This window comes from Ursus arctos, unplaced genomic scaffold, assembly GCF_023065955.2.
Source record: "Ursus arctos isolate Adak ecotype North America unplaced genomic scaffold, UrsArc2.0 scaffold_12, whole genome shotgun sequence".
Taxonomy (NCBI): Eukaryota; Metazoa; Chordata; class Mammalia; order Carnivora; family Ursidae; genus Ursus; species Ursus arctos.
In genome coordinates, this window is record NW_026622786.1 from 30,711,434 (window position 1) to 30,723,088 (window position 11,655).

An 11,655-nucleotide genomic window follows, 5' to 3' on the forward strand; every position below is an offset into this window, starting at 1 on the left:
TCACCTTCGGCACCCCAGAGCAGGCCCGGCACAGGGATCACATTGTCGGGGGGACCTGGCTCATCCTCGAAGCTGTCAAACTGGACCCCGGTTCCCGCTATGAGGCCCGGCTATGGGTCCAGAAGGCCACCCCGGAGGATGACATGATGGAGGAACTGCGCTGTGAGGGCCAGTGGAGTGAATGGAGCCAGTCTGCGTGCTTCTCCTCTCCCCAGAGCCCTCCCGAGGAGAGGCCCTCTGCATCACACTGTCCCCCCTTCACCCTCCTGGAACCCCCTCCCTGAGGCGGTCATGCCCCAGTTGACCACCCTCCCCTGGGGACCTGAGATTTTTGAGGAGGAAACAAACACCTGCCAAGCGTTGGGCTTCTTGGGACCTGTAGTAATTGTCTGTCACTAGGAGTGAGTGTGGCCCGGGACGGCACGCCAGGACTCTGCTTCCATCTCTGGAGCCTGGACATGGTCTCGCCTCCCTGAGGAGGGCTGGGCTGACCCTTGTGACCTGTTAGGAAGGGTGACTGACCCCGATGACCTTGTGGATGGAGGAGGTGAGACCCAGGGGTGGGTGACTCATTTAGCAGGCGTGACACAACCCCTGTGGCCTATGAGAAAATTTCCACTGTGGCCCAGGGCACTCCTGCGGGGCTTCACCATGTGGATTTGGAAGAACGTCCTGGTGCCAGGGAGGCTCACAACCCTTGGCCCTTCCTGCCCACAGGCTCCCTGTTCTCACCTCGGGGGCAGCCGGACAGCAGCACCCTTGTGGCTGTGCCCGTCTTTCTGCTGCTGACCAGCCTGACCTACCTACCTCGCCTTCAAGCTTTCGCCCAGGTCGGTAGCCAAGGGGCGCGTGTGCCTGTGTGTGAATGTGTTCGTGTGTGCGTGTGGGGGTGTGTGGTAGGTGGGGTATCCTGGGCCAAACCCGCCGTCCCTCCTCATCATCTGGTCCTGGATGGGGTGGGAGGTTTGAAGCTTCTGCCCTGGACCTGTGGAGAGTTCCCCAGTTGTCAGGTGTGTTGGGGGCAGTAGGGCCCCAAAGAGGCTCAGAGGGACCCAGATTCTCTGGGACTGAACCGCCCAAGATCCTCATCTCCTGCCTCTGGAGGTGCTCTGTGGTTTGCTGATTTTTAAACACCTTCTGTGAAAATGTAGTTTGGGTCTCTGCTGTGCTCAGGATCCCGGTGAGCGCCACAGACAACTAAACAGACACAGGGCCCATTTGGAGTAAATTGTCACCCATGTCAGGTTGTAGGAGGGGGCCCAGAGGAGACTGGCCAGGTGTGGACTGGCAGCAGAAAGGATGAGAGGAAGTTGGACTGAGAGAGCGGGGTGGGGTGTGGGTGGGGATTTGGGAGGGGTGGGGAGGTGAGGGAGGAGATGCTGGGCACACTTGACACGGAGCATGTGAATCAGGGTGCAACAAGATCTGGTTTGTGTTTGGAGGATAGATTTTGGTGGTACGAGGGGATGGGGAGGACCCACCGGGAGGCCAGTGGTGGTGTCCAGAGGGTGGCTATTTTCTTGGAGTGGGTGGGAGAAGCAGAGAGGGAGCAAAGTGGAGGGAACTGCCAGGCCTTAGGAAGAGAAGCGGAGGGGGCAGATGAGATAGGACCTGGGGAACTGGAGGGGCCACTTCCTCCCCCTGGGAAGCGGTGGGGCTGACTGGGACCCATTGTGTTGGAGCCCTGGGCCACATCCTTGTGGGAGGGCCCGTGGGTCTGTTGCTCAGGGAGGAGTCAGGTGGGGCGGGGAGCTGCCTCCCCTCCGCCAGTGGCACAAGTGTGGTTCCCGGAGGCGCCAGTTCCCTCTGTGGGACGAGGACACAACAGTCACCCTGTAGCCTTAAACCCACCATCGCAGCTTACCCCGTAAAGGACGCCTGTCTCGGTGGAAGTGAGTTCTATGGGATCATTAGCCCGGGAGGCCGCAGGAGCAGGTGCTGGGTTTTGTCCTGAGAACAGGTTTGGATCCAGCAAGAGGCGAGAAGGCAGGCAGCACAGATGAGGCAGGGGTGGCCTCTGGCTGGAAGGGAGTGAAGCTCCCACAGGGACCTCATGCTTCCTGGAGCTGGGCCTCGGAGGACCCTCCATGGGTGTCCTCTCCTGGCCTCAGGAAGCTTCTCCCAGAACGTGCCCTCTCCAGTGGCGTTCTTCCTGTCCCTCTACAGTGTGCACAACAGGGACTGCCAGGTGCATGCACAGCCCGCGGCAGGGGTTGGGGGGCGGGGCTGGGGTCACCCACCTGTCTGGCCTGCCCAGGATGTGGGCTTCGGGTGAGAGTTGGGGGCTAGTATGGGGGCCTTCGTCAGTGCTTTGAGCTTTTTTGGTGTCTGTAGGGGGTTTAATTTGACATGCTGTGTCTCAAATGCGTCAAAACAAGTAGCTTTATTCTCTCTGGCGGGTTTCTTTTTGTTTTGGGGTAGCAGCCCCTGTGAGGTCAGTGGTCATGTTATAGTGCAAACTACAGCAGTGTCTGCAGCTGCCGCGTGTCTCATCCCGGCTTCTCTGAGGGTGTCTGTGGGGAGGGTCTGGTGCTTGTGCTGTCCTCAGGGCCCTCCATGGTCTGTGGGCTACTGCTCTGGTGGCCACTGTGGAGTGCCTGGCCCCTCCTGGTTCCCATGGGTGGCATGCTGGCACCTATGGCCACTGAGCCCAGTCCACGTTTCCCCCTTTGTGGTGCCCTGGTGAGAATCAGAGCGCCCCCTTCCCACTGGCCTGATGGCTCCTGCCCCCTGGGTGGGGAGAAGCTCCAGCGGGCGGTCTCGGGTTCCCCACTGCCGGCGGAGGATGGGACCGGATCCTTCCTGGGATCCTTCCCGGATCTCCCTGCCATTGCTGGGCTTCCCTCCGCCTCCCCTGGGTGTCTCTCAAAAGGAAGCCCAGAAAAAAAATTGAAAAAGGGAGCCCAGGTTTCAAGATTGTTGTCGCAAAAGTATAACTCAAAGCTTAAAGCTGAGTATTTTGTCCTTGGTGGAGGCCACCTCCTTCTCCCAGGCAGTCACTGTCAGAACCTCTAGGCGATCGTCCTGGAGTGTGTCATTGGGGCCGCAGGCACCCAGCACTCCTCTGTAGACCCACATCACCAGCCGGGTTATTTAGAGCCCCCGGGTGGTGGTTTGTTAGCCATGGGTTGGCTCTCCAGGGATCAGGGCAGACACAGAGGGTGAGGTACGTGTGGTCCGCTTGGTGGTGGTTCCTGGTCCCACCTAGGAAATCCTTTCCTTTGGGAGGTGGGGACCTCCTGTGGCTCCATGGAGAGGTCCAGGTCTGCTGCCCTCAGCCCAAAGGTGCCATTCCCAGCAGCGTCTCGCAGGGTGCGTGCAAGCGTGCGTGTGTGTGTGTGTGTGTGTGTGGTGTTTGCCCAGTCTGTGTAGCTGATGGGAGTGCGTGGAGCAGCAACCAGGGATTTTCTCTGTCCTCAGCACCTGTCAGCACTTGTACCCTGTTTCAGGCTGCTGTGAGCACTGGGCAGGGAGGTGGGGGATTGCTGAGGGTCCTGAAGGGACTCAGGGGTCCTGGGCTGAGGGTGGGCTGGCACATGGGGGGAAAGATAGAAGGTTGCAAGCACAGTCGTTGCTTGGACTCTGGGTGAGGACGTCGGGAGAGCTTCCTGGAGGAGGAAGGGAGGCTGCTTCCAGGGAGAGTCCTGAACATGCTGCCTGAGCCCTTCCCACCCCCTCCCGCCATGCTCTCTGTCCTAGAACTGGATAGGGGCCCACAGAACCGGTCTGCTGCCGAGCCAGGACTGCGCTGGTTCCCCATGAGGAGCCTCAGAGTCTAGTGTCCAGAGGCCATTGCGTGGCTGACCTAGGACCCAGTGGATCCCTGGCAGTCAGTGGTCCTGGAGGAAGAGCAGGAGGGCCCTGGCGCCGGCCTCCCAGAGGCTGTGCTGCTACGGACGCATGTAGTCCAGGGAGGGTAGCCACCTGCCTACCTGCCACAGGAGGTCTGGGTCTCTGTGAGCCCCACCTGCCAGCTCCCCCACGCTCAGATTGCAGCAGTTGTGACTACTGGGCCCTGGGCTGCCGTGGGGGGTGGCACCCCCTCCACCTTCCCAGGAAACACACGGAGCTCTGGGCCCAGCCCCGCTTTGGCCTGTGACCTTTCTTGGGACCAGCAGAGCCTGGATGCCTGGCAAGGAAGTGGTCCTGTGGGAGTTGGTCACAGTGAGAGGCAGGTCCCCACTGCACGGATCCCGTGAGGACCTCAGGGCCTTTTCTTCGCTCCTACGCTTTGCAGCCACCGGGTTTGATCTAGAACCCTAACTTGGCCAGCTGCAGTTTCTCTGAGAATGGAGACCCTGCACAGACATCCTGACTGGATGACATCCTGACCCTCCCCTCCCTTCCCCTCCCCTCCCCTCCCCTCCCCTCCTCTCCCCTCCTCAACAATCCACTGCCCAGCCCCCACTTCCTGGCCCACCACTTCCCTCCCTGCTCTCTGGCTCCATCCAGGCCCCTCAGAGAAGGGGGGTGCTAGCTCCACACCCTGTTCTGCCCTCACCCCCTTAAAGGGCCAGCTTGCTCTTGGCAGACACAGATGAGGTGGTGCTGTGACCTCTTTCTGTGCATTCCTGGGGTTACCTCTCCTACTGAGGTGACAAGAACTGGCTGCTGGCTGGGAGAGGGGCCCAGAGGAGGTGCAGGGGGATGGGGTCTGTCTATTCTTGGGCTTTCGGAGGTGGGAGGTGCGGATGTTGGGTTTGAGCAGAGGCAGAAGAAGGGAAGCCTGGCCAAATTTCCTCGCATGGCCCCGAGCTGCTGGTGACCCACCCTGCTCTCTCGGATGCACAGAGGCAAAAAGCACATTTATTTATCTGTTGTTTGATTTCTTTCCTCTGTGTTTTCAGGTTTTGTGTTGTTAGATTTATACTTAAGAACCTTCATTTTTGTACTGTGATTTTTTTTTTCATTTCACATCCCCATTGTCCTATACATCATTGCTGATCACCTCAGTCTATCGAGGCTGCTATCAAAATATCACAGACCAGGTGGCTTATAAACAATAGAAATCTATTTCTCACAGTTCTGGAGGGTGCATGTCTGAGATGAGGGTGTCTCTGACAGCAGACTGCTTGTTTTACCCTCACTTGGAGGGAAGGCACTGGAGTCTCGTTTACAAGGAGACCTCACCCTCATGACCCAATCACCTCTTCTAACACCATCCCATTTTTCGTGAGGATTCCAACACATGAATTTGGGGGGAACACAAATATTCACACCATCGTCCCGATATCCACTGACTTCTGTACATTTACCTTCTAAATTCGCTTTTTGTCATCTTTCCATTTTCCTACCAAGGGACAGGAGTGGTGGGCTGCATTTCAGTTGGAATTTCCAAATGATGACACTAGATACTCAGAACTCTAAATTTCAGAGATTCTCCAGACCTTTCCTGAGTGGGTGAACTGGCCACAGCTAAACTGTGAGTGGGTGGTTGGGATGCCCACGGCTTCCAGACCATTTGGGGTTGTGCGAACAAAGTAGAGAGACGGTCCTCAGGCCGCAGGAGGGAGATCCATGGCAGGTTCCCCAGAGATGTGTCATCCAAGGCAAGCGCAGAACCCTAGGTGTCCGATTTTCTCGGTTTATTTTTGCTTTCTCCTGTAGCATTTCAGCAGGACGTATCTTACACAAATGTCCCTTCGTGGGGGCTTTGGCCCTTCATAACCATGGCCATACGCCATAGTGCTTTTCACAGATTCTGCTTCTCGGAGAGGAGAAGCACCGAGAACATCTGGCTGTAAGTGTGCGTGGGGCTGGAGCAGGTGCGCGTGGGGCCCGTGGCCTGGCCACCCTGGGCCCAATGCGAGGTCCTCTCCATTCTGTGTTGACAGGCGGGTGCACATGGAGAAGTAGGTGTGTTAAAAACGGCAACGTGATTTACGTTTAATTAGATTCTTTACACCAAACCTGAACTGTTTAAAAATTAACTTTTCTTTTTTGAATGGAAGTAAACTCATCAACCATTTTTTTTCTTTTGTTCAGAAAGTCACGGTTGAATCGGCAGCACATTTCACTGGAATCCTCCATTCGATGAACTCTATAAATACATCAAGCTTTGATAAGATCATGAGAACACTCAGGTGTTTACTATGAACCCATCTGTTTCTGGGACTTTTTCCAATGGGATATTTCTAAGCCTTACCGTGACCTTTCATGCTCCTTGGTCTGTTTCTGTCTTCCTTATATCAAGGTCCATTTTGTTTATTTGCATTTTTATTTAGAAATTACCCATTTCCTCTAGGCTTCCAGTGTTCTCTTATTTGATTTTTAGAATTTTTAAAAATGTTATTTGAAGTAAAATTGGCAACGCAGGGTTTAAACTCAGGACCCTCAGATCAAGACCTTAGCTGAGATCAAGAGTCCGACGCTTAACCTGTTGAGCCACCCAGGCGCCCCACTCTTATTCGACTTTGAATCTCTATTCTGTTTCTATTTTTTCCAGAATCATCACAGTTAATGAACCAAGATTGATAACTTATTACTAACTGAAGTTCAGATTGTGTCCGGCTTCCCTCTGTTCTGCCTTTGCTGCTCCAGGGTCCCATGTGGGGCAGCACATGACAGGTGGTCATCACGTTTCTTCAGGCTATTCTTGGCTCTGACAGTTTCTGAGATGTGCCTTGTTTCAGTGACCTTGACGGTGTTGAGGAGGAAAGGTCAGATGTTTTGTGCATTTAGCTCCACCTCTGTGATGGGTGGCTGAGTGTCTCCATCAAGCATTTGGAATTCTTGTGCATTGTTTTCTACTCATTACAAAAAAAAAAAAGTCTATGTAATAAGTTATTTTTACCACCGTGAACCCTGGGTGGTTATTATAGGCCTTGGTTGTATTCCAGCAGTAGGCTGTGTAGTTGCTCAGTTTAGTCCTGCTGTGGCTCTTCGTGTTGTCTCCTGTTTCCCTTGACATAATTCCAACTTGGTGGATTTCCATGATTGGTACTTACTCATTTTCTGATATTTCAGGATTATCCTGGCTCCTGCAGTCACTGTTTCGGCTCCTAGAGCCAGCCATCCCTTCCAAGAGCCCTTTTTATGGAGAATGGCATAAAAAAACTGATGTACCATGGGAACTAAATCTGCTCAGATTGAAGAGGAAAATTGACCAGAGCAGGCCCAGTCCAGGAGGCCCTGGAAGACAGAAAGTTACTAACAAGAATCTAGAGATAACCAGAAACCCTACTGGGAGCAAGCGGTAAGCAGCCCTTCCTGCCTCTGTAAAAGGGCTTCCAGCCACAGGCTCCCTGTGCTTCTGTTCCCGCCTGAAGCAACCCCCACTCCCCCAGTTTCAACCCACCTACCAGCAGTCAGCATAGCCCTTGGAGCCTGACTGCCTGCACTCCCCTATAAGAGCCCTATAACCCCATTGCCCGGGGCCCAGAATTTGGAGCACGAGCTCATCTGGGTCCACTGGTGCAAAATAAATGCGAGTTCTCCTACTTCTCTGAGTGTCACTTGGTCTCTCGCCAGCCTGATTCTTATTTTTCCGCAACAAAATGTTGGGGTCCAGGAGCAAACATAATTCTTGAGATGTCTTTGGTGCAAAAAAGGTGATTTTATTAAAGCACAGGAACAGGACTCATGGGCAGAAAGAGCTGCATTGAGATTGTGAGGAGTGACTGATTCTATACTTTCAAGTCGGGATGGGGTTAGGGATAGTGTAAGTCTCTTAGGAATTTGGAAGCAAGGTTTTCAAGGACCTTGATGGGTCATTTACTACTGTTTAGTGAAACCTTAAGTCATGAGACCCTTCATATGTGTATCATTGCGCCATATGTTCAGAGGATGATTGCTAACATGTATCTTGGGGAGTGATGGAGATAAAGGAAGTTTCTAAAGGGATTTTTATATGTTGAAGAAGACTTACAGGATCCTGGTGGTCGGGCTCATGTCAAGCCGATGTTGCCTTTTGCCCTTAGCAAAGTATCAATATTGAGGCAGCTGAGTTCCTGGAGGAACATTTCCCCACTTGTTTTAACTACCTGTCAGTGGCCTGTGATGAGGGAACAGAAGTCTGGCTGCACACAAGGCACAAGTTCGCACCCTACAACATCCCCCCACCCCCACTTCTGGGCGGGACTTGTGTGACATTCTTCCAGGAAGCTCTCAACTATTTTAATGTTAATGCCTTGCTAGAGGAAAAAACAACTTGACTGGAGCAAGGCCTCCAGTATCTCAATCTTCTTTAACATATGAAAGTACTTTCTCAACCTCCCTTTTTCCTTACAAGCTCCTCCAACCCCGCAGGATATAATCAGCCATCCCCTCACAACCCTGGTGCTGCAGCTCTTTCTGCTCACGGGTTCAGTCCCCGTACTTTAATAAACCACCAATTTTGTACCAATTTTGAATTCTTTCTTGGTCGTTGGCTCTGGACTCCACCCCACTGAACCTCACCTGTATTCCACAACCTCATCATATGGTGTCCGAACGTGGGGCTGTGAGTCTTTTCATCCAGACTCTGAGCTTTGGTGCAAAATTGGTGAGTACTTTCTCTCCTCTACTTTTACTCTCCTTCCAGGGACTCTTCAGGGAGTATGGTCTTATTGGAACCCTTTCATGTCGATAGGTCAGGCTGCAATCCTCTAGCCCATGGCTACTCTATGGGAAGGAGAAAGCCTGCCTTTTGGCTGGAAGTGAGTACCCTGGCCGGGATGGTAATAAGACCCAGAAACTTGATGCCCTCTCTTTACTGCTGTCCTTATACAAAGTCGCCTGTCTTGGGCATGGGACAGCCACCTAAGTGACTAGCATGGCTGCCAATCTTAAGACTCCTGTGTGAGGTTTCCTCCTGATGGATCTAATGGGATTCCCTCCACATCCGTGGTCTAGCCACTTCTGGCTGCGGGACCTCCGACTCGGAGCCAGCGGAAACCAGTACCCTAATGTCACGTACATTCCATGGTGGAGGGGGGTTGTGGGGTGTCAGTTCCTGCTTTGTCCTCAGCTTGCCTTCTGCTCCCTCATCATTTGGTGCAAAAAGGTGGGTTATTAAAGCAGGGGGACAGGACCCGTGGGCAGAAAGAGCTGCACCGGGGTCATGAGGAGTGGCCCATTATATACCCTCGAGTTGGGAGGGCGTTAGGGTTAGCGTAAGACTCTAAGCAATTTTGGAAGCAAGGTTTCCAGGACCTTGAGAGGGCTAGCTATTGTTGGGAAAAGGTCATTTATTACCATCTAATAAAACCTTAGTCATGAGACTCTTCAGATGTGTATCACTGGGCCATATGCTTGGGGGATGAGTGCCAACACGCGCTTTGGGGGAAGGGGTGTCCAGCTGTCCTTTCTGGTGGCCCTGAGTCAACGGGGTCAACATAGCCATATGGAAATGGGAAGCTCCCACTCCTAGTGATATGGTGCTATTGTCCCCCACCAGTCTAACAACATGAGTTCTGAGAGAAATACGACACAATAGCAGCTTCTTGACCTTCCTTAAGGTTTGAAAATCATCTTGTGAGTCATCTTTCTAGAAAAATGGTTTCAACATGTGTTCTTTTTTCTGGAAAAGAAATAGCCCCAATGGTAATTATGGCTTCCTAAGCACCTGCTCTTGGGAGACACCATACTGGCTCTGTGTAGCATTCTCCCTCTTAAACTTCTAAACTAAGATGTAGATAGAATGAGTCCCATTTTCTAGATGGTTAGACAAGGGCTCAGAGACTATGTGAATTACAGAGGATTTTAGTGTCAGAAACCTAAGTGGGATCTCCAAACTGACTCCAAATCCCTTGTTCTTCCATACAGGGTACCATTTCCCTCTTACTTCTGGTCTTCTCGATCTGGAAACCTAGGAAGTATTAGGATTTTGTTGTTGTGTGGCCAACTGGAACAAATTCGGCAGCCCTTTTAACCTCTGCCCATCATGATCATGAAGATAATTATCTCAGTGGAGGACCTTTGAGTAAGAGACTTAAAGATCCCTAGGAATAGAGATACTATAATATTTTTCTGATATTAAAGTTACTGAAAGAGCTATCGTTTTTAATTGATGGAGGCTCTGGTCTGTTCAGAGTGTGCTGTGAGGTCGGAGATAGTATTTAAAAACATTCAGCCTCTTCTAAGAGACAGTGCTTCTAAAGATTGCTAAAATATTCCCTTACCTCCGATTATTTACTTCCCAACCATCATAGTGTTTCTATGTTAGGATTATGATTTCCAAGAGCCAAAATTTGCAGAGAAAGAACTTAGTGCATCCAGGGGCACTTTCGTGTTATGACAGTGAGCTACTCTGTTGTATTCTGTAGTCCAAGGGAATGGTGCCGGACATCTCTAAGATGTCTGGCAGTTCTAAAATTCTGACTATAAATGATCTCTATGCTTCAGAGATTTGGGCAGGACAAGGGGAGGAGTCCAGAGACCGTGAATGCCTCTAGTGCCTGTGTTGACCACGGAACAGGTAACCTTCTATAGGGGTCCTTTTGATTTCTTTGTACTATGTGAAAGGTGCTTTCATCTCAAGTTCCTCCATTTGGTAGTGATGATAAGGATAAGAGTAATTTTTATCTCATACCATCTGTGAGCCTTGATTCCTTGATCCCAGGGAAGCTATCCTTTAACATTTTACCCAGCTCAAAATGACTGGGTAAAACCTCAAAGCATGGGCCCTATTTCTGCCCCTAGCACATACTGTCCATCTTCTTCAAAAAGAAAAAGATAACCAAAAAATGCCATTGCCAACATCAAGGTAAGAGCACAAAAGACCCTCTCTGGCTCCCATAAGATTAAAGTCATACTGACTTGTACATACTGAAAACATAAGAAAAAGTCTGTCACTTTCTGGAATGTTCTTCCTCATCATGATGTGTAACTCTGTACGTAACACAAAACAGAACAAATATATAACCCTGCCCCAAATGTTCCTTCCCCAGAGCACTCCCTTCTTTGTGAAGATTGTGTCTCCCAGACAGCTGTCCTGACTTGGGTTTGAATAAAACTCTCTTCCTTTCTCTCTAAAATGTTTTAAAAGGTTCATTCATGTAGTGTCGACAGTAACACTATGTTTTCTTTTTAAGTGAAAAATAAATGTTCCTGGTTCACAACTGGAACAGCACAGAAGGGTGGCTGTTCTTCATCCTGACCCCTTCCCTGCAGAACCAAGCATGTATATATAGATTCCAGCACAAATGGGCTCATCCTAGAAGGATGCTTTGAAGGTCTGAGAAGCACTATCCACTCCATGGGTGAGACAAGAAGGCAAAGCTATTCCCACTTGGAGCATTCCTTTTTGGGCTTAAAATTGCCTTGGAAATGCATGAAAGCATTGCGTTTCCTAAAGCCCAAGGCTGGAACAGTCTGAGAGCAGCTGACCTTGCCAGGAACCAGGCACACCACTGGAGGGGGGGGGGTTGAGTGCAGAAGGGAAGGGGCAGGGCTCTGAGGGTGGTCTGTAGCTAGAGGGGTCCGCAGAAGGGGCTGTGTGTGTGTGTGTGTATGTGTGTGTGTGTGTTTGGGGCCCTGCCCACGATCTCACTCACTCCTGTGCAGGGCGTTGAGCCAAGGAGGCGCCTCCTGGACCCCCTGTGCTCCCATAGTTGCGGGTCATGGGGGCGAGTTGCCCGGCATTCAAGGGGCTGGAAGCACCACACTCCCCAACCAGTCACTGCGTGGGGGTGGAGCTACGTCTCTGTGGCGGAGCCGGAGCACCCCGAGGACGCA